The following is a 23,455-nucleotide window of genomic DNA, read 5'->3' on the forward strand; positions in this document are numbered from 1 at the left end:
TTATTATTATTTGATAGTTTCTTTATCTGGTTTTGGTTTTAGGGTGATATTGGCTTCATAGAATCAGTTTGGTAACGTTCTTTCCTGGTCATTTTTTTGGAAGAGCTTGAGCAAGACCAGTATTACATCATCTTTGAATGATTGGTAGGATTCACCTGTGAAGCCATTTGTTCCTAGGCCTTTCATCTTTTGGAGGTTTTTGATAACTGTTTCTGCCTCATCACTTGTGATTGGTTTCTTGAGATCTTCTATTTCTTCTAGGGTCAGTATAGGTGTTTTGTGTCTTTCTAGGAATTTTCCATATCCTCTACATTGTCTGGTTTTTTGGTATACAGGTGTTCATAGTATCCTTTTATGATCTGTCTCATTTGTGCAGGGTCAGTGGTAATGTCCACCCTCATTCCAATTTTTATTTATATCCTCTCTTTTTTTGTCAGTCAGTCTAGCCAAGGGTTCATCAATTTTGGTGATCTCGAATAATCAGGTTTTGGTGTTGTTGATTCCCTCAATTGTTTGTGTGTGTGTGTGCACACAATTTCACTTATTTCTGCACATCTTTATTTCTTTCCTTCAGCTTGGTTTGGGATTAGTTGGCTATTCTTTTTCTAGTTCCTCCAGATGTGCAATTAGATCAATTTTAGTTCTTTCTTCTTGTTTCATGTAAGCATTGAAGTCTATAATTTTCCCTCCAGCACTGCTTTTACCATGTCCCATAGGTGTTGATATATTGTGTTCTCATTTTCAACATATCAAGATATTTGCTGAATTCTCTTGAAATTTCTTCTTTGCCCTACTGATTGTTTAATAGTGTGTTGTTTAATCTCTAAATATTTATGAATTTTCCATTTTTCAATCCATTATTTTCTAGCTTAATTCTATTATCATCAGAGAAAGTGTTTTGTATAATTTCAATGTTTTTAAATTTATTGAGACTTGTCTTGTCATAGTCTGTCTTGGGAAGGCTCCACGAGCACTTAAAAAGAATGTATATCCTGCTGTTTGGAGGTGCAATATTCTGTGTATGTTTACTGGATTTAGTCTATTTATCATATTATTCAATTTCTCTGTTTCTTTATCCTCTCTTCAGATCTTCTTTGTAATACTGAGAGTGCTGTATTGAAGATTCCAACTATTATTGTCAAGATATCTGTTTCTCCCTTCAATTTTGCCACTGTGTGCTTTATGTATCTTGGAGCAATATTTGTATGGAATATCTTCTCTCAACCTTACACTTTAGAGAAGTGGACTTGTCCCAATGGATAGGGTATCCATCTACCACATGGGAAGTCTGTGGTTCAAACCCTGGGCCTCCTTGACCCGTTTGAAGCTGGCCCATGCACAGTGCTGATGTGCACAAGGAGTGCCCTGCCATGCAGGGGTGTCCCCTGCATAGGGGGGCCCCATGTGCAAGGAGTGTGCCCAGTAAGGAGAGCTGCCCAGTGCGAAAGAAAGTGCAGCCTGCCCAGGAATAGCATCACACACATGGAGAGCTGGCACAACAAGATGAAGCAACAAAAAAAAGACACAGATTCCCTGTGCCTCTGACAACAACAGAAGTGTACAAAGAAGAACATGCAGCAAATAGTCACAGAGAACAGACAACGGGGGGGGGGGGGAAGAGAAATAAATAAAAATAAATCTTTAAAAAAAACAAAACAAAAAACCTTACACTTTAAACCTGGTTGTGTCCTTATGTCTGAGGTGAGTGTCTTGCAGACAACATATAGATGGCTCATGATTTTTTATCCCTTCAATCAGTCTATATGTTTTAATTGGGAGTTCAATCCGGTAACATTCTATATTATCACTATAAAGGCATTACTTCATCCATTTTGTCCTTTGGCTCTCTGTTGTTATATTATTCTATTGTCTGTTTTATCCTTTAGTTCACTCTTCCTACTACGCTTCATTTCTGAACTCTTCTCCAAATTTCTCACCTTTGTTTTTTTCCTTTCAGGCTGCAGCACTCCCTGTAGCATCTCTTATAATTCTAGTCTTTTTACCTGTTCTTTTTACATGTTCAGATTGTGAAAACTTAGAACTCAACCTCATTTTGAAGGACAGTTTTGCCAGGCACAGTAAATTAAATACATCATATCAGTTTCTTCTCTATGCTTTCTGATAAGAAGACAGCACTTAATCCTGTGATTTTCCCTTTTATGTGATGCTTTGATTTCCTCTTGCTGGTTTCAGAATCCTCTTTTATCTCTGGTATTTTTCACTCTGAATAATATATGTCTCAGGTATGTCTATTGAGAAATATTTTCTTTGGTGTGCATTGACCTTCTTGTATATTGATATTTATGTCTTTCATAAGAGTTCAGAAATTTTCATTAATTGTTTACTCAAATATTCTTTCTGCCCCTTTTCCTTGCTATTCTCATTCTGTGATATCAATAACACAAATGTTTGGGTGTTTCACAATGTCATTGAATTGTCATTCAATTCCATTCTATTCAATTCCCTGAGACTCTTCTCTTCCTTTTCTCCTATCATATCTAGTTCAGATGTCTCTCATTGAAATCACTAATTCTGTCTTGAATCAATTCAAATCAGCTCTTGTGTAGCTCTAAAATATTTTTAATCTCATCCATCATGTCTTTTATTTACATAAGACCTCTTACTTTTCTTTGCAGGCTTTCCAATTATTTATGCTCCCCAAGTGTCATCTTAATATCCTTGCTTTTTGATTGCTTTTTCAAATAGTTTGATATATTGGCTTTTAATTGTGTGATTCATTATTCTGGAAATTATTTGCTCTTACTTTTGTTTCCTTGCTTTTCAGAAACTTTCTTATTATTTTCCTCTATTGTCTTTGGTTTGAGGTCTCTTTTGATGTTTTTCTGCCTATTAAAATCACATTCTATTGTGAAAATTTTCATTTAAAATGACAAATCTATTATTGTCACCTTCAAATTTGGAATTTTCTCTGTGTATTCTACCAATTATTTTATTTTATTTTATTTTTTTATTTCTCTCCCCTTCCCCCAACTCCCATTGTCTGTTCTCTGTGTCAGTTTGCTGCATGTTCTTTGTCTGCTTCTGTTCTTGTTAGCGGCATGGGAATCTGTGTTTCTTTTTGTTGCATCATCTTGTTGTGTCAGCTCTCCGTGTGTGTGGCACCATTCCTGGGCAGGCTGCACTTTCTTTCACACTGGGTGGCTCTCCTTATGGGACACACTCCTTGAGCATGGGGCTCCCCTACATGGGGGACACCCCTGTGCAGCACAGCACTCCTTGCGCGCAACAGCACTGCATGTGGGCCAACTCCATACGGGCCAAGGAGGCCCAGGGTTTAAACGGCGGACCTCCCATATGGTAGACGGACAACCTAACCACTGGGCCAAGTCTGCTTCCCCAAATTATTTTAATTACATAAAGTGAGAACAATTCTTGCAGTAACTTGTATGTAGAGAAGTATCATCACAGACATTTCTGGCTAAGGCTAGAGATTAATGCCTGATGCACCTACACACATTTATGGAAACCTTCCAAAGCATCAATAAAATGCTAGTAGGTTGTTTTAGAATTTGTTCCAGAAAGTCTCTAATTATTTAAAGTTTAATATACTTCATATTTGTTCCCTTTAGCTATTTAGTAATTTGTTATTTACAAGTTCTACCATAATAGATTAACCTCCATTCACTAAATGAAAATTAAAGAAAACATTAGTGAAGATGCAGTTCTATATAGGGGTCTACTTATCGTATCTAAATGATGAAAAGTGAATTAATTTTGCAGTGTAGTGTTCATTCTAAACAGTTAAACATAAGGTACAACTATAGCACACAATCTGTGCCTTGTGGATTTAATTGATGCCATGTTTTAATGAATATCTAAAATATTTAATGCAAGTCAGTCCATTTGAAAGTATTATCAACTACAAAATTAATAATTAATAAAAATATATTTATTGCCTTCATTCCAACTTAACCAAACATCTTGCATATCTATGTGTGTATATCTGTATATCTGTGTATGTGTGTATGAAAATAAGTATATTGTACTTACTGATTTTTACATTTGGGATAAAAATAAGGATCTGGGAGTTTAAAATAGCTTAGGTAAATTGATGTTTACATATTATTGAGAACATTGTTTTTCATATATTCTTATCTGGAAGTTATAAGAAAATTAGACATGACCATATTTTTTAATCGTGTAATTTGTTGTTCAAAATAGAAGGAATAAAATTGCCCAACTCCCTTTATCTTAGAAATTTGTTTTAATTAATGATGTATCATGCCTCTTTCTCTTTCTTGACTTGGGTAAAAGAAGAGATTCCTACCCGGCATGGAGAGAAGGAATTGGACCATGGTGATCATGTTCTTATTGGGATATCTACCACTAAGGGCCATCTTATTCTTGATTTTTTATTGGCTTATTTGGTGACTGTCCTTGGAAGCACCCTCATCATTACACTGATCTTTATGGATTACAGTCTTCACTCACCCATATATTTCTTTCTCAGCAACTCTCTTTCAGGGACATATTAACCACAATCTGTGCTGTTCCCAAGATGCTAGCAGGATTCCAGTCATAAAGGAACAGAATCTCATTTTGTGAATGCTTCACCCAGTCCTGTTTCTACTTCCTTTCTGGATGCACTGTTTATCCTTTTTGCCATCATGTCCTATGACCCTAAGTGGCCATCTGCAGTTCCCTTCATCACCCTACAGTTATGACCAGCTCACTCTGCATCTATCTTGTCATACTCTCCTGGGTTTGTGGTTTTTCCTCATCTTCCCACCCACTATCCTTAAAGCAACACTGCCATATTGTGGCCCCAATGTGATTGATCACTTTTTCCATGACAATGCTCCACTCTTCCATTTGACCTGTTCTGACATATGTGCCATTGAGCTAATGGATTTCCTCAGTTCCCTTGTCCTGCTCATCAGCTCCCTCTTACTTACAGTGGTCTCCTATGTTTATATCATCTCCATCATTCTGAAGATACCTTCAGGACAAGAACAACGCAAAGCCTTTGCCACTTGTGCTTCTCACTTCACTGTGTTCTCCATGAGCTATGGGATCGCCATCTTTGTTTATGTCTGTCCCGTCTGCACCTCAATAAGATCCTCTTTATCCCCTCCCAGTGTCATCACACCTCTCCCAAATCCCTTCATCTTCAGTCTATGGAATGAATCCATGAAAAATGCCCTGAAGGACACCTTGTCCAAGTGCCATGAATTCCTTAAAAGGATGAGGTCCAAGTAATGGAACATTCGAGAATCATTCCAACCATGGGAAATCTCAGTCCTACTAAGGCTTATAGTCCACAACTTGATACTATAAACTGGAGATTACTATACTCCAATTATGTATTTATATCATTTCCAGTCATAAATAATATTTTGAATGGATTGCTATGTTTATGATATTTTAAGAGCTAAATAAATATTAAAAATTATAATGTCCTGGTGGTAATAGGATACTTGTGGAAGTAGATGTAGTAGTAATATGTGTGTTGATGTTAGTGCTACTGGTTAAGAATGATCAAAGAACAGTAGAGTAGTATATGAGTTTACTACTTATTTGCATTTATCTGTATGGGAATTGGAAAGAAGAAACAATTCAGCTCTGGGTCTGGTAAGAAGGGCATGCACATACACACACATATGAGAGAACATAGATAAAAAAATAAGTTCTGTGGTACATAAACTTCAATTGTAACTTAGCATTGATTATTATTGAGGTTATTGACTTTTTCCTTATTCATTTTAACTGTATTTATTTCTCATATTTTTTTCCCATGGATTTTGTCCTTAACATTTCATTTCTCTTTTATGTCAGTTTATGCATGAATTTTCATGAAGTCTTCATTTTATTCCATTTGCAAAGAAAGTTTCTTCTCCAATGAACTTGACATTTGTTTGTACCATAAATTTCACCACTTTAGAGATGTAAGAAAAACCAAATCAATTATCCCTCATCAACCCTTACACCATTGCCATTATGAAATTTTATTGTTTGGTACAATTAAGTTTTTTTTTTGCTTTCATCATTTCCTCAAAATAAGATTTAAATATCAAAGTAAGTTGACTTTCTTATAAAAGGTCCCAGCCTTATTACTAGATAAGAATACAAGAGTGGAACAATTGGTAGCTGGCATTTTTTGTCGTCTTGTACCTCCCTTTTCTCTTTGCATAAGTTCTTTAAGATACCCACTAGACCCGACTTGCTCACATGTTGATAACACTAAGTCAGTCCCTAAATTTTATATTCACATCTGTCAATGAGTAGAGATGGTATCAGTCCAAGTTTGAAATATCCCAGGGCACAATTTGATTATTCTTTTAACAATGTACTTTTCCTATGACCTCTCATATGTAGCCAGTATTTTCATGTCATGACAAGTACCTGAGTGCTTTTGAGAAGAACCAGTATTCAATAGGACAAGAGATTTGTGTGGGATTACCATAGTCAAAATTATTCTTATTCACTTTTAGAAACAGGAAAGTTTACTGACCAGGGGGATTGATGCTGATTGCCAAGAGGAAATTGAGTTGGTGCCATACAATGATGGCGATATAGATTAATTCTTGAATCAGGAGATTTACTGTATAACCACTTAGTTCATTTTTTTAAATGAAGAACTCTGATATGAAGAATGAACAAACAACAAAAACAAAACAATGATTTGGAACCTATAACAATTAATATTTGTTATACCATAATGTGGTAGAAACTGAAGTGCTCCCAGAGGGAAAGGAAAATAAGGAAGGCAGAAGAAAGTTATTTACTAATAGGTCATAATCTTATTTAGAATTTGGACTGTAAAAGATATATTTAGGTTTTTACTCTTTTCTTATCACATGAAATATATTGATGTTGGCTAAGGTACTCTTCAGGCTCCAGTCTAATATGCTATCACCTCATAGTTACAGGATTGAATTTTAGGTTTGCATTGCATCTGGGTAGGCTTGATATATACTACTAAATGACAACAACTTAGGACACATCCAAAAATTCATAAAGATATTTTTAGTATTTCATTTTATTCTTTATGGAAATTGAAAGAAGAAAAATTTCAACCTACAGAATATGAGGTTAGGGTTAGGGATAGGGATAGGGTTAGGGTTAGGGATAGGGACACAGATAGGCATAGGGATAAGGACACATGCATATTACATGCTGAGAAGAAAAAGTGATATTTTAAAAATAAATAAAGAATTTAAAAAAAAAAGAAAAGAAAAAGTGATAGACTTTTGGAGACAAAATCCATACATTTTATTCACCTGACAAGCCAACAAATGATACTTAGAGCTCTCTCTAACAAGATAGCAAGTAATAGTGAGAGGTCATCAAATAATAATTCAATGTTGCTTCATTTCATTGTGAAGATTAATGCCTAACATAGTGGGTTTATCCAAACTACATGAGAAGGAGATTTCCTTTGCCAGTTAATAGGAATGACTTTCCCATGGTGTGTAAACATTCAGGTGAAGTTCTGCTTCACAGGAAGATAAGGTAAAATGTGTGTATTTAAACACACTGCTGAACTATTGAATTATATCTTGAAATGCAACATGTACACATGAACAGATATGTCCATTTGAATCTGGTTTGTCAAAAACCTACTCAAGCCTGACCTATACCCAATTATATGTGGTTCCTGATTTGGAACACTCAATATTCAATCAATGACATTGATTCTAAAATATGTAAGGAAATTCCAAAGAAAAAGAATATCAAGGGAATTTTTGAAGAAATAGTAAGAAAGAAGCCATTCCTTCCACAGCAATTCTCTATGTAATTAAGCCAGTATCTTTTTGTGAACAGTATAAGAACTTGAGAGTGCAGATGGACACCAAGGCATATATGGACACCTAATTCATGATAATTGTGAAAATACAGAGCAATGGGAAATGAAGGACCTTTCCTTAAGTGAATTTCATTTTGAACAGCTCCATTTTTGTATCTCACAGTTTTTTGCCTCATCCTGTCTTTTCGTGTACTGCATATTATTATTATTTTGGGGCATTATATATGAAAATTGTAGAAGAAATTGAATATACAAAAAAATTATTAGCCATTATCTCCTTAATCATTGGTTCTGTCACATTCTCTCTTTCCTCTCTATGGTATTTTACTGTTTCCCTTTTATACTTATGGACTTTAATGTATTTTCCATAGTTAAGTTTGTTTTAACTCTGCATATTTTCTTCTGATTTATCTCTCTCCTCTGCTGCTATTACATGGTGTTATAAGCAACAAGTGAGTGCTTAATTTCAGTTATTTTATTTTCCAATTGTAGAAAGTTCATTTGCTAATTTTGTTGAATTTTCTGCTCTGTGCCAACATTCTCAATCATTACTTTAATTACCTTGAATATTTTAAACATGATTATATTAAACCTGTCTCTGAAAACTTCACTATCTTCCACCCCCAATAGGTCTCTTTTTTTCTTGATTTTTATTGCATGGTATCATTTTCCTGTACAGTTGATTTTGTGTGTACATGTACTGGTTGCTGAGCAGGAAATATTTAAGAGACAAAGTGATAAATAGAATACTGTTTTCTTCTTGTTTGGATGATGCACTTTTACTCCTTTAAATCATTTCATGTAGCCTAATTGGATTGAGAACTTTGAAACAGGACTCAGGCCCTAGAAGCACAGGTGTATATTTGGTTATGGATTATTCTTAGGGTAAAGTCATTTTGGGCTCAAACTTAAGGTCTAAACCTTAAAAGTCAGTGTTTTTTCCACAAGCTCTCTGTATCTCTTCAAATGCTTACCTAGATTCTCTGCACCTCCAATCCCACTTTCTGAATAGTCAGATGCTTGGCAAAAATCTTCCATTTCCTGATATACTTTTCTCAGTGTACTTGTAACCCCAAATCTTTATTCCATTTGTTTCCAATGGAATTATTTGCACTGAGGTCCTCAAGAGTGTTTTTATTTTTTATTTTGTCCAATTTCTCTGTTAGAAATGGAACACTTGTCTCCACCATCTAAATAACCATTGTTGGAAGGACATTTACTCAGCATCATTTTTTTTTCTAGTACATTGGCTACAACTTTCCTGAGTCTCTTGACTAGCCATTCTCATCCTTCCTGTTCCCTGCTCTATATTTCAGTGCCTTCTGACATCTCATTGTCTGTATCAATATTCTCAGCCAATGTGTTCTGCTTTAACACACTCATTTTAACATTATATCTAATATGATTCCAACTGGTACCTCTGTTGTAGACATCAAGAGAGGTTCAATAATTGTGTATGGAAAGGCCAGGACTCAGTAATAATTTTGGGAAGGAAAAAAGAATTTATTTATGACTGGCCAGGCTTGGGAACTTTCTGTTCAAAACCTGAGCCCCAAATAAGATTTTCAAGTTCTTTTTATACAGAGGAAGAGTTAAATGGTCCTTTGTTTCAGTGCTCAATAAGCTTGAATTAAAACATATCCCCCACATTCTAGGTAAGCTTTTAGCATGGACTTCATAGATTCTAGATCAGCTTTTTAGCATGAACTTCACACATTTCATGTAAGCTTTTAACACATTTGGTTTGCATTTTTCCTGAATATTTAAAGTTTTTAGAGTTTACATTGCTTAATTGTTTTTCTGGGACTGGAGTTGTTGCCATGGTTACCAAGGGCTGGGCTGCAGCTCTCATCGTCCGACACATACAGCTCAGGTTATCTATGAAGAGACAAACAGCCCAATCCATAGCCTATATCATTCCCCACTTTATGCCAACTTAACTTGCTAAACTTTTGCATAATTATCATTGGAGTTATGAGGTGGGTGGCTGTTTGTTGTTTTGATTGATTACCCCACGTACTAATTTCTCAGGGAGGGCCTAAAGGCACAGTTCCTGGGTAACATCTGGGGCTTATCCTGTTTCTAGAAGAAGTTCTTATCCTGGACAGTAGAGTCCTGGGGTGGGGCTACCCTAGCAGTTATCCTGGGGGTTACTGGTGCTTACATGGATTTCTTGCCAGGTTCCAGATCCATCTATTAATTTTATTTTACCCTTAGAGAGTTTACACCTTTAATTTTAAAGGGGTGCTGAAGGGAGATGATCTTTTTTCTGTACCTCCTTCCTTGTGGTCCTTATCTAACAAGGTGTAAAAACTTTATTTATTTTGACTGGAAGAAAATGTATCTGGCATTCTGTATGAAGCTGGATGAAGTTTTCATATGGCTAATAAGATATCCATTCTGAAAGAAACAAATTTAATTACAATTTTGTAATACCTGTTCATTGAAAGAGGACACTGGATTACAAAGATAGATGCCTGCAAAGACAGCACTTTTTAAAAAGTTGGTGGAGAGCACTATCTATATATGTCTATATATAAAGTTTTTTATGTTCAGAGAGATATTGTAATAGATAACAGTATTAGGTACTTAGCTTTGTTTTAAAGATGCAGTTCAGGCTGTTTAATGATTGGCACTTATGTGCTTTGTCGGGTGTTCCTGGTGAACTGGCACCTTCTTGGGCAGTTGGTTTCATTCAGGGTTAGTGCACCAAGTTGGAAATTTTTTTAACTCTGGAAGTGATCATAACTGCAGAATAAAGTTTTTTACATATTGGTTTTAACTGAATAATTTCTGATAATTTTGACTGTTTAATAGGTGACCCACTGCTAGTAGGCAAACCTTGTTTTGCTACATAGTAGAGTATTATAGAGTAGTAGAGTAGTAGGGTGGCTGAACCTGGTATTAATTAACCAGTTACCTGTAAGCCACCAGTGGCCCCATTGTTTTTCGCTAAGATGGCTTTTTATTTTATAGACATGTTTATTAACTATTTAGAAAATGAAGTTTACCAGGAATTTAACATGTTTAATGTACTTTTGTACATGATTTAGAATAGAAAAGATAACATTATAATTATTAGGCATATATTTAGAACAGAATAAAGGTACAGCACTTAATATTAATTAGTGTATTACTTAATGCATAAGGATTCTGAGTTGCAATTAATAGTTTTAAGTTTCAGGCTTGTAATACTTTACATGTTATCTCTCCATGGGAGCAGGTCATAATGCCAATTTGTATTTAAGTTTTACTTACAGTACTCTGGTGATTATGGCTCCACTTGGTATGTTCTTTATACAGTGAGCAAGCCACAGCATCATTGATCCTAGAGAGAAGTTAAAAAGGTAGTTTCCAGTACATCACCGGTCTGGTGCATAGTGCTCTTTGGCACTATGGAGCAGTGCCAGTCTGGAGGCAACATCCATTGTACATTTGGCTGTACCAAGCCATCATTGGCTGCTACAGGAGTTTGAAATTGCAACATAGTTTCCATCAACTTCAGGAGCACAACCAGAGGCATGTTGTAGTAGCTGTTTTATTGTTTGAGGGGTCAGTGATGAGCCTAGCCAATAACACATATGGAGAGGCAACCTGTAATGTATTTAAGGCCTGGTTTGAATGCACAAGAGAATTTGACAATGCCGAGGTTTATCTCTTGATTTTTACATAAATTTTAAACATTTCCAGTGCAATGTGTTACATATCAAATGACTTTGATTACTTCTACAATTCTACCATGAAGACATTAGCAGGTGTTTTACTTTAGCAGTAGAGGCAAAACTATTTTTTTCATTTTTAAAATGAAAACTGAAGATTCCCAATGGAATCAAGGTAACTTTTCATTACCACCACTTGAATAAGTACATTGAGGTGACTTTCAGACAGGTTTCATTGCTATGAAGTTACTTTTTGCTATTAATATCAATCTAGGTTTCCAGTTGGAAGATACTTTTACAAACTCTTTATATAATTGACCACAACCACAGACTGGCTAATTTACCTTAGATTACCATTAGTGACCAATGGAATTTACTTTGCAAATTTAGGAGAGAACAGTTTTATATGTAATTTAATTTCATTAAATGTGAGCTTACAGTTTTTATTATTTTAAAGATTTAACACATAAAATGTGAACTTATCAACCTGGTATTTTAGAAACCCAAGAGATAATACTTAAGCTAAACAAGTTGAAATTGTTATTGATTAAACAAAGAATGCCATTTTCCTTTTTTACAGGGGCTTAAAACCTTTGTTTTTGATCATTTTAAAACTGAATAATTTTTAAAGCATACTAACTTTTAGGCTCTGGAATATAAAGCAATTGTTTAACCTGTTTTAATTATAATTTAATGAGGGTTTCATAGCTTTTCAACAGTTTTTATATTTAGATTTTACATGACTTTTTATACCATTTAGCTTAATTTGGGTTTTAGAAATATATATTACTTATATAACTGCATATTTAACTTTGACAATTTGAGCAAATAGGCAGACATGAATGGTTTGATACAGAAACACCATTTAGTTATTTAAAACTTTTTTGTTGCTGATTAATTTAAAGTATAGTTCCCTTACTGGTTTTCCTGGTTATATTGCTGTTTGGAGGGAACCTGGTGAGCATTTGGGCTTCTGTTTAGAATGGAAAGAAACTGGGTAGCTTTTACTCTTATTTTTCTCTGAGACAGCCTGAGCAATGGGGGCTGCTTAGTAAGGCCTGGTACACTGGGAAGAGTATTGCTTACTCATGGAAAACCTGACAACAGTTATTTTTTATTCCTAGTGGAAATGGCTAATTAGAATTAATTTATATTATTTTAAAGGTCATGGAAAAGACAGCTTTTCCTTTAAAAGGGTAAAGAGGAAATGAAAAGACAAAAAAAATTGAGAATGGCACATAAGTGATATGCATAAATCCCCTTCTTTTTAATTTAACTGTAGGTTTTTAAAGTTTAATTATTAAGTTAAATTGTTAAGCGGTGGAATCATAAGCTAAAGCAAGTGCAAATGCAGTTTATAATTCCCATCAGAATAGTTGAAGACCAGGGGTGAAATTAGTTATAAAATAACTATAGGATAAGCTTAAGTAATAACTACCACCATCACAGTAAGCATTAGATAAATCCAAAGTAGCCATAAATAGAGGCAAATTAATTTATCATCATTACAATAGCCAAAATCCAGGCCACATTTACTCTGTTGTAATACTTTTAGTTATAAATTTATATATATATATAAAGGTACTTACATAATGATTTTAATTCTTAGTTACAGTTCTTAGCATGTTTTTACTTTCAGATGAATTGGATACCTGTATTAATTAAGTTATAATAACCTTATTAGTATCAATCCTGTGAGGCTTCTCTGTATTTTTAGTAACTGAACAAATTTATTTGTGAGCCATGTGTTCAATTCACCAACAAGACAGAACTGGCATTTAAAGATTCATTTTTAAGTTACCTTTACCATGATTTTTTAGGCACAAGTAAACTGGCAAAAGCCAAATACAGGTTTTAAAATTGAACACAAAGTTAAGCACAGATTAAAACAGAAGAATTCCATATCTTTAGCATCTCCAGGGCATTGGGAAATAGGCTGATTAAATTTAGCATGATGTTGTGGAGCCCAGTTGGGATTTGGTTTTGGTTTTGGTTTTCCATAGTTTTATGACCTTTACTGCTAATTCTCAGTCAAACCATTAAAAGGGCTATCAAGTGATTAGATAGTAATGTGGCTTACGAATAGAAGGCATGGACTCACTAGAAAAGGGTAAGCCACTTCCCCCTTTCCCACTACTCTGCTTCTACTATGCATCCTCCTAAAGGAAGGAGGGGAGAGAAGGTGATAGTAGCAAGTTCCAGGCTGCTAAAATGGCCTGAAAAGAAGTTTTCAGGCTTGCTGTCTTCCCAGGGAACCCCCACCCTGGCAGGGCCATGATTTAAGTTACTGGTTTCACCAGCTACCCTGACTGGGGCTGGTTTCAATAACGGGTGTGCAGCACAGACACAGACAATCCCCAAGCCCCAGCAAGTGCGACAGACCCAGAGAAGAGACAGCAGAGCATGCACAAACATTCAGACTCCGTGGTTTTGCCTTATAAATTATAATCATTTCACTCCTTTGCTAATGCCAAGGAAGGGCTCCAGCTTAACCAAGTTCACCACTTTACATAATTACACAATTTAACACTAGCACTGAACAGACACAGACAGATGCACAAAGTCTGTTAATCTGGCTCACAATTTCTATTTTCTGGACACGGTGCCCCTGCAATCATTACAAACCTTAGAAAGAGAGAACTTTCAATATTAAAATTTGACCAGGATCTTTTGTTTACCTTGGCTGTTTATAAATTATGCTCATTTGCAATTGAGCATCAAAACAGACTCTCGCTAAAACTTTTTCATGGTTTAAACTTACACCCAGATCAAGCTTTACTACAAAAGCCAATCCATTTTCCCATAACCAAGTTTCTCAAAATCCAGACCAATCTCCAGAGTGCCAAGACCCAACCTATCAACATCCCTTCCCACCACAATCAAGCCTTCACTACCTCAGTGGAGGCAAGAGCAGACCAGATGCTAACCCTCAGTTAGCCAAATCCAACAAGAGGCTTTTTCCCTTTTCTTTCCTTTCAGACCTTGAGAGAATGGCTTCTCCCCAAATTTCTGGAGGTACTGGGGTTCTCTTGGAAGTTGATCAGACTTCCCTTTCTAACATTTAAAGTTAGGTTTTCCTGACACTATGCTCCCCAGGGGAGTCTTACCTTTTTCCGTGTTTGGAGTTTTGTTCATTCCCAGAATTTTTTCCAGACCTTCCATTGCCCCCAATTTTCATTGGGAGGATTCTGGCAGAACCCACATCTTTTTCTGGACGAAACATGGTCCAGGGGTGCCCAGATTTGGGGTTCACCAGAATCCTCTTGGCTTCCTTGGGGATCTGGAATGGGTATTGAAATGCTACCTTCTCTGGCCTTCATTTGCAATTCCCAGACAAGCCCCCAAATGTTGTAGACATCCAGAGAGGTTCAATAATTGTGTATGGAAAGGCCAGGATTCAGTAATAATTTGGGGAAGGAAAAAAGAATTTATTTATGACTAGCCAGGCTCAGGAGCTTTCTGTTCAAAACCTGGCCCCAAATAAGATTTTTGAGTTCTTTTTATACAGAGGAAGAGTTATTTCAGTGCTCAATAAGCTTGAATTAATACATAACCCCACATTCTAGGTAAGCTTTTAGCATGAACTTCATACATTCCATATAAGCTTTTAACACATTTGGTTTGCATTTTCCCTGAATATTTAAAGTTTATAGAGTTTACATTGCTTAATTGTTTTTCTAGGACTGGAGTTGTTGCCATGGTTACCAAGGGCAGGGCTGCAGCTCTCGCCTCTGACATACAGCTCAGGTTATCTACGAAGAGATGAACAGCCCCACCCTTAGCCCGTATCACCTTGAATTCCTGTCTTGATTTCCCAACATTTCTCACAATATCCTTTTTTTCTTTTTGCAGAGAAATATAATTTTAGGAGAGATCTGAGAACAATGGCAGTCTCCACTTTAGGTTCTGATACTCCTTCTAGAAGCAAGACATCATGACCAGAGGGGATGGACGGAGGATTTGAAGACCCAGTAGCCTTCACCTTCCAAGGCAGAGGAGAGGAAGGCATTGCCCAGTACCTCAGAAGTAAGGTAAAGAGTCCTTCTTCTGGAGCCTGCAGTCGGTACAGGTGTAGAGGACGGTCTGCCCTTCATCCGCTGAGCCATCTGTCTGCTGTGCTGTGCCATTCCTGCAGGACCACGTCGCAGGCAGCGCCTGTCCATTGCAGGCCCCTGTAACTCGGGCTCTGGCTCCACCGCCACAGGCACGGCTGCTCTCAATTTGTGGAACGCGAAAGAGGTCTTCACCATACTCCTTTCAAAGTCCCGCACATTGACGGAGAGGGCGCAGCGCGTGCAGATGACTGAATCCCGAGCCCCGGGCAGGCAGGACCTGCCGCAGTCTGGGCAGGAGTCTCGGTCCCACTGGAGGCTGAGCAGGTCTCAGCGACGTCCACGGCGGAAGAGTGGGTGAGGGTGGGCAAGGGCCAACAAAGTATCAACAGAAGAGGGGGTTTCTTAACACCAGCCTCACCACTAGGTGCCCTTCCCAGCCTGTCCCGGTCCGAGGCAAAAGAGACTTGCACCTGCTCTGCGCCTGCACCCTCGCCGCAGTGCCGAGGACCTTCAGGGGCGACGAGCCCCACCCGGGCTAGAGCACCGCCTTCCCCAAGTGCAGTGCGACCCGGAGCCCCACGCTATCCCTTTAATTGGAAGGAAGCGTTTTTTGGAAATGTAATTCATTCTCAAAGTCCTTCAAATTATTTCTCATGAAATGAAACGAAATCAGAGGTTAATAGAGACTTCATGAGCATGTGTGTTTCATCTGCTTTTCAGCAACCACAACCTGGCCTCTTTCTTCTTTCCTTCTTTCCACCTTGCTTTCATTTATTTGTGAAATAACAAATTCATTTATTACTTAGGCTTATTACATGTGCTCCCTTTCTGCTTGAAAAAATTCTCCCCTAATTACCTGCATTCTCATTTTCTCTAAGTTTCCACTCAACTATTTTTTTATCTCAGAGAAACTTTCCTTGACTATTTTATCAATATTGGTATTTTTGGTTATTCTTTATTTTATTCTGCCTTATTTTATTTTGTAGGACTTACCATACTATGGTATTATAATGATGATAATGCATTTATGAGATTTATTTGTGGCTGAGAGTGTAACACTCATGAGTTTGCTGATTGTTCTGATTACTTTACCCATAGTCCCTAAACCTAAAATACAGCACTTTAGATTCTCAAAATCCTGTGCTGAATTTGTTTATACTAAATATTTCATATCAGAGATATAGTAGAATGTCTGTCCAATATATACACATTTGACACCACTTGCCTCTATATTATCAGAATAAAAATGATATTTTCTAATGGTGTGAAGTGCAATGACACAACTTTGAAAGCCATAGCTTAATTCACTTTTTCCCCTCAAATTTCAGTTAATAAATGTGTAATTATTAAAATATATACAATGGTACAACAACAAAAAGAATATTCACAATAGTTCTACAGTAGAATACCAGTAAGTCGACTCTAACCCATATTTTATTCCTTCATCCTGTACACCCTCAGATGGTGATATTCATTCTACCTCTAAATCAAGAGGGAGCTTAGATTCCACAGGGCTGATGGATGGAATTCCCTTGCTTGCAGTTGTAGACTCTCAGTTCCCTGGTGTGGTGGTTGACCATCACCACTTCCCTGTTAGCTGACATGTGCATGTCTAACAAACAGGAGTAGGTGCTGCAACTCCAGTGAGGCTCAGGACCCAGCTGGCACATAGTCCAGAGATTAAAGTCTCCCAAGCTTACACCAACCCCAGTGCCAAACACACGTTCAGTAAAAGTGACAGAAGAGGCATGTGTAGAGAGGTCACATCTGAGTCCCACTCCATCACACTAAGGAGCACAAATTCCAAAGTAGGGCCCACTGGCACGACACTACTCCAGAGCCTTCTTTCATGATCATAGGACCTCAGTGTCTCTGTAGCCCTCAGGAGCACCATTACCTGGGATTGTATCTACTTTGGTTGTCTCACATCAGCAAAATTATTTCTTTATCTAGATTAGAGGAGAAGAGATGAGAGGAGGGCAGAGGAGAGGAGGAGGGGAGAAGATGGAAGGGAAAGGGAAAGGAGAGAGGAAAGAGAAGAGATTTATTAAATCTTTTTGCATATTTCAATTATAATGTCATCAATGAGTGTTGTTGCAGGATGGATCAATGGAATTATCTACTTATTGCTATTTTAAAATCTATATATCTAAGTCCTCCCAGTGAAAGTCTTATTTCACTGTCATTTTACTCTTGAATTTTAAACACCTCCATTTTTTTCCTTTTATGATTGATGATTTTATAATTTGTATTGAGTTTAATAAAATTCTAAAATATGTTCTCATTAGAAAGGATAGCTTCATGAATTTTTGCAATTCAAGAACACTTGTGTACCTGGCATCCAGATTAAGAAATGAGCTAGAACCTCAGAGGTGCCCTCAGGTCCCATTCTCGTTTATACCACGTTAAAAGGTAACCATTTTCCTGACTTCCATCAGAACATAGTATTTTCACACTTTTGTAATTCATATAAATGAAATTATCTGTGTTGCTTCTTTTTGTCTCTCCTATCGCAGAATGTTATGTTTGTGCTATTTATCTATTTTATCGACCATAATTTTATTTAATTTATGCTAATTCCTGCACTTTCTTTCATCCTGTGAACGTTATGTATCTTTTGGTAATGCATACCTAAATTTGAGGAATATAAACTGTTGGTGTGGGGGGATTGCTGGGTTATAAACTGAGAATATGTTCAATCTTCGTTGGAACTGCCCCCACATTTCCAAGGTGCTTGCAGAATGTATCCAAACACTTTGCTCCGCAAGGTATTTATCTGTTGTGGCTTTACATCTTAGCCAACAAGTGATGTCATAGGTCATGTAAACATTAGCCAGTTTTGTAAGTGGTGACAGTGTCTCATAGTGGACTTGTTCGCATTTTCTCAGAAGCCTGGAAAAGTAGAGCACACTTTTGTATGTTTATGAGCCTCATGTATATCCTCTTTTGTGAATTATGTGTTCAAGCTTTTGGATAATTTTCATTTTGGTCACCTATCATGTTCTCATTTTTTTAGTAAGAGATTTTATACATTCTTCCACATTCTGGATTACCACTTTCCATCTTACTGATGTCTTATGAAGAAAAGGAATTCTTAATTTTGATATAGTTCCATTTATTAATTTTTAGTAATAAAGTTTAATCTGGCTTGTTTACAAAATTCTTACCATTCTAAATCACAATGTAGTTTTATAACTTTTTTCTAAAATATACATTTTTAATTAATTCATCTATTTATTTTTTTACCTACAAGTTTTATGCCTTCAATCTATTTGGAATTGATTTTGGTTAATTGTGTGAGATTGGAACCTGATTTTTCTCATTACAGGCAACCACTTCACAAATTACCATTTATTAAAAAGGCTGGCATTTGACCGCTGCACCACACTGTCTGCTTTTTAAATAAATCAGATGGGTCCATCATTGTGGGAATGCTTTCAAACTCCTTAACCTGTTATGCTAATCAATTCATTTATTCTTGTGCCACTAACATACTCTGTAATAAATAGATCCCACAAGAGTTCTTCATATTCGGTGTGACTTAAGTCCTTCCACTTAGTTTTTCTAATTTAAGCTGATTTTCACCCTTTTTGGACCATTGCTTACAAACTTAGAATTTGTTTGTGAATTACTCACATTAATAAATGGTACAATCTTAAGAGGAATTATATTTAATTTAATATATGGAAAACTTTGGAGTTAATGGAATTTTAACAATTGCTTTCTTTATGATATATGTCACCATTTATTAAGGTTTCTTTAACTTCTTTAAATAATACTTTGTAGTTGCCAATAAGGGTTTTAAAAACATTTTATGACTGTTATTTGATAGCTTCACTGATGTTGTAAATGGTACCTTCTTCAAATTGTATCTTTTATTTGTTTTTAGAATATGGAGATAAAATTGATTTGCTATTGACCTTTCAGCCAATTTGTAATGAGTTATTAAATCTAATAGAGGAGGAGGCAAGAGGTCGCTGAGTGAACTCGCCTTTGCGGTCTGTCCCAGGAAGAGATGGCTGGGCGCGGCTGCAGGTTCTCCAAGGCGGGGCTTTTTTGGGATTTTTGCAGGGCAGAAGTGCCTAGACATCGATTGGGTGGAAAGGTAACGGAGAGGATTGGTCTAGAAGATATAATTTGGGTTCTATTGCCCACAGGTGAGACCCGTACACGGGTTCCTCCCTCTTGGGGGTGGGGGGAGCCGCGGTCCTGCCCAGCAGCTCCGCTTTTAGATGGCTCTGAGGTGCTAAGGAGTTCGCGAGTTCTGGGCCGACTGTTGGGTTGATGCGACGGGTCACCTTTGTGGATCGATTTGGGAAGATAGACGGTGTTTTGTTGTGAAGCGGGAGAAACTTTTGATTGCGAACACAAACAGTAGAGCTTCCGCCTGAAGCCCTGCCCCCAAAAGCCCAGCAGCGGATCTCCAACCCAAATAGGCTGTAGGCAATAAAGGGACGTAATTGGAAGGTTGTTTTGGGCTGCGGCAAGGGAGGGGGGCACGTCTGGAAGCTGATTGGGGAGTATTTTGCGAAGCTTGGGAATTCCGGTTTTGGAATTTGTTTTCGGTGTCACAGGCCTGGCTTCGGATCGGTACCAGTGAAGTGGCTTCAGTGTAGAGGCGCCCTCTAGTGGCGGTGTTTTGGAATCACAGGGCGAGAGCTGTCCAAAAGCTGAAGTGAGAGATACCCACACTAATGAGCCCTGCTAAGTAAGTGAATTGCAGGGTTCAGTCATAATATAGAGTTTGCGGATCTGACTTCCCCCATAGGGCTGGCACCCAGCTGTGGGGATCCCTGAGGGCTGTGTTACACTGTGGGGCTCCCAGGCTTCCTGTTGACCAGATTGGAGGTTGCCAGGTCTGAATTCCCTAAACTCTGGTGGCCCACACCACAGAGACTCACACCTCTTGAGTCCTCAATATCTCAGACTTTCCATCCCTGAATCCCTCACGCACTGAGGTCCATCTGAGGTCCTTAAATGCCCTAGCCTTCAACGTTGGCGTTTTTTCTTTATCGTTTCATTTTGTTTTGTTTTTATTTTCATTTTGACTTATTCTTTACTTTTTTCAATTTCCTGATTGCTAACACCGCATTATCCCCTAGCCTTCTCTCACAGCATATCCCCCAAAGTCTTTTTTTACTCAGTTATTTAAGGTTTTTTTTTTTGTGTCTGTGGTAGGTGTTGTGTAGTGGGTGTTTCAATTCTGGTTCGTGTATATCTGTTTTTTTTTTTCTTTCCCCTACCTGTTCCCCACCCTTTTCCCACCCCCTTTTCCTTTCTTCCTCTCGTCCCTTCCCCCCCTTTTTTTCTCTTTTTTTCTGTTGTCTCTCTCCCTCTTGTCCCTCATATTCTACTTAGTTTATTTTAACTCAATTATACAATAGGTGCGGCAGGAAACACCTCACATTCACTGGGTTTTCTCATCCTCCACTGCCTCATTTCTGTGTGAACTGATTTAGGCTACCTACACTATCCTTTTTCCCCTACATCTTGATATCCGCCACCATCTACTGTTTCTCCTATATTCCACCTCCCACCTCCCTTTCTTCGATCCACGAAGGGTCTAAGTCTTAATTTCTAATACCTTTGTTTTGTTTTCTGTCTGTTATACACTCTTGAAACTATTACATTTCTTTTCTCTTTCCCTCTCTCACGAAAACAATAGCTTTTTAGCTCATACCATATTCCTCCCATATTCAATCATCTACCTCATAATAGGTACTCTACCTACTGCTATAACTCTACACAATTTACATGAATCTAACCTCCATCCTCCCAGATCTCATATTCTTGCTTTGTTAACATATATCACCAATACTACTTTACACTTTTCCCTTGCTTACACAATTGCCTTTCCCCAACACTAATACTTTCCTTTAAAGTGAACTTAACCAACAACAAGAAATTAGAATAAGAAGAAAAAAGTGACAAAGAGAAGATATAACACCTATGCAAAAATAACAGCTAATTAACCTCCAAGAGTAGACAAAGAAGCTAAGGAACTGATTAAATCCGTCAAGATAAAGAGATGACCAGAAAGCAACAAAAGTCTACAAACCAAACCAGTAATCAGGAAAACATGGCTGAATCCAATCAACAAACCAAAAATCACGAAGGGGATCAAAACTTTGCACAAGCAATGAAAGATCTCAGAACATTTATCACCGACAAATTTGACGAAGTAATGAAAGAGGTTAACAACATGAAGACATCACTTGGAGGGGAAATTGCAGACATACACAAAAACATAACAGATATGATGGGAATGAACACCACAGTTCAAGAAATCAAAAATACACTTGCAGCAAATATCAGCAGACTAGAAGAGACAGAGCAGAGAATTAGTGATGTGGAAGACAGTACATCAGAAATCAAACAGATAGTAGAAGGGGTCAATAAGAAGATAGAAAAAATCCAGTTAGGACTTAGGGACCAGAATGACAATGCAAAACGCTCAAACATACGTATTATAGGCATTCCAGAAGGTGAAGAGAAGGGAAAGGGGTCAGAAGGAGTGTTGCAGGAAATAATGGCTGAAAACTTCCCAAATCTACTGAAAGAGACAGATGTACATATCCAAGAAGCACAGCGCACTCCACTAGTCATAAACCCCAACAGGCCCACCCCAAGACATATACTTGTCAAATTATCCAATGCTCAAGACAAAGAGAAAATCCTAAAAGCAGCAAGAGAAAAGAAAACCATCACATACAAGGGAAGCTCAATTAGATTAAGTGCTGATTTCTCATCTGAAACCATGGAGGCAAGAAGGCAGTGGTATGATATAGTCAAGGTACTAAAGGAAAAAAATTTCCAACCAAGAATACTCTATCCAGCTAAACTAGCATTCAAACATGATGGAGAGTTCAAAATATTCACAGACAAACAGAAACTGAAAGAGTATACCAACAAGAAACCTCCCCTTCAAGAAATTCTAAAGGGAGTTCTGCAGGAAGAAAGGAAAAAACAGGACAGGCAGAGTTGGAGGAGAGTATAAGAGCAACAACAACAACAAAAAAGACAAAAAAATGCAAACAAAATATGACAAACCCAAATCCAATCAAAATATGGCTAACACAAATAATTCCTTGATAGTAATAACACTGAATGTCAACCGATTAAACTCACCTATCAAAAGATTCAGACTGGGACATTGGATAAGGAAATATGACCCATCCATATGCTGTCTACAAGAGACACATCTTAGACCCAGAGACGCATGGAGATTGAAAGTGAATGGCTGGAAAACAATCATACAAGCTAACAATAACCAAAAAAAGGCAGGAGTAGCTATATTAATATCAGACAAAATAGACTTTAAATGTGAAACAATTGTGAGAGACAAAGAAGGATACTACATTTTAGTGAAAGGGAAAATCTGTCAAGAAGATTGAACAATCATAAATATTTATGCCCCTAACAAGAGTGCCTCTAAATACGTGAGGCAAACGCTGGAAAAACTAAGTGAAACAACAGATACATCTACAATTATAGTCGGGGATTTTAATACACCACTATCAAGTCTGGACAGAACATCTCAAAAGAGAATCACCAAAGAAGCAAAACATCTGAACAGTATATTAGAGGAGCAGGATCTAATAGACATATATAGATCGCTACACCCAAACACAGCAGGATATACATTCTTCTCAAGCGCACATGGATCATTCTCCAAGATAGACCATATGCTAGGCCACAAAGAAAGGCTGAATGAATTCAGAAAGATTGAAATAATACAAAACAATGTCTCTGACCACAGTGGAGTCAAGCAGGAAATTTGCAAGGGACAGAAGCCCAGATTTGACACCACGATTTGGAAATTAAACAGCACACTCTTAGAAAAACAGTGGGTCAAAGAGGAAATCTCAAAAGAAATCAATGACTACCTTGAATCAAATGATAATGATAACACAACATACCAAAATTTATGGGATGCAGCAAAAGCAGTACTGAGAGGAAAAATTATAGCCATA

General features: G+C 37.2%; 1 long non-coding RNA gene across 1 annotated transcript in view; it reads left to right on the forward strand.

The window, feature by feature from the left end:
* The window catches only part of LOC139437760 (uncharacterized), a 44,994-nt gene extending 25,595 nt beyond the window's left edge, over positions 1-19,399 (forward strand). Inside the window, exon 3 of the long non-coding RNA XR_011647673.1 lies at positions 15,280-19,399. This is a non-coding gene — a long non-coding RNA (uncharacterized lncRNA). The remainder of the gene's footprint in view (positions 1-15,279) is intronic.
* Positions 19,400-23,455: the final 4,056 nt, after the last annotated feature.

The sequence above is a fragment of the Dasypus novemcinctus genome, chromosome 27, assembly GCF_030445035.2.
Source record: "Dasypus novemcinctus isolate mDasNov1 chromosome 27, mDasNov1.1.hap2, whole genome shotgun sequence".
Taxonomy (NCBI): Eukaryota; Metazoa; Chordata; class Mammalia; order Cingulata; family Dasypodidae; genus Dasypus; species Dasypus novemcinctus.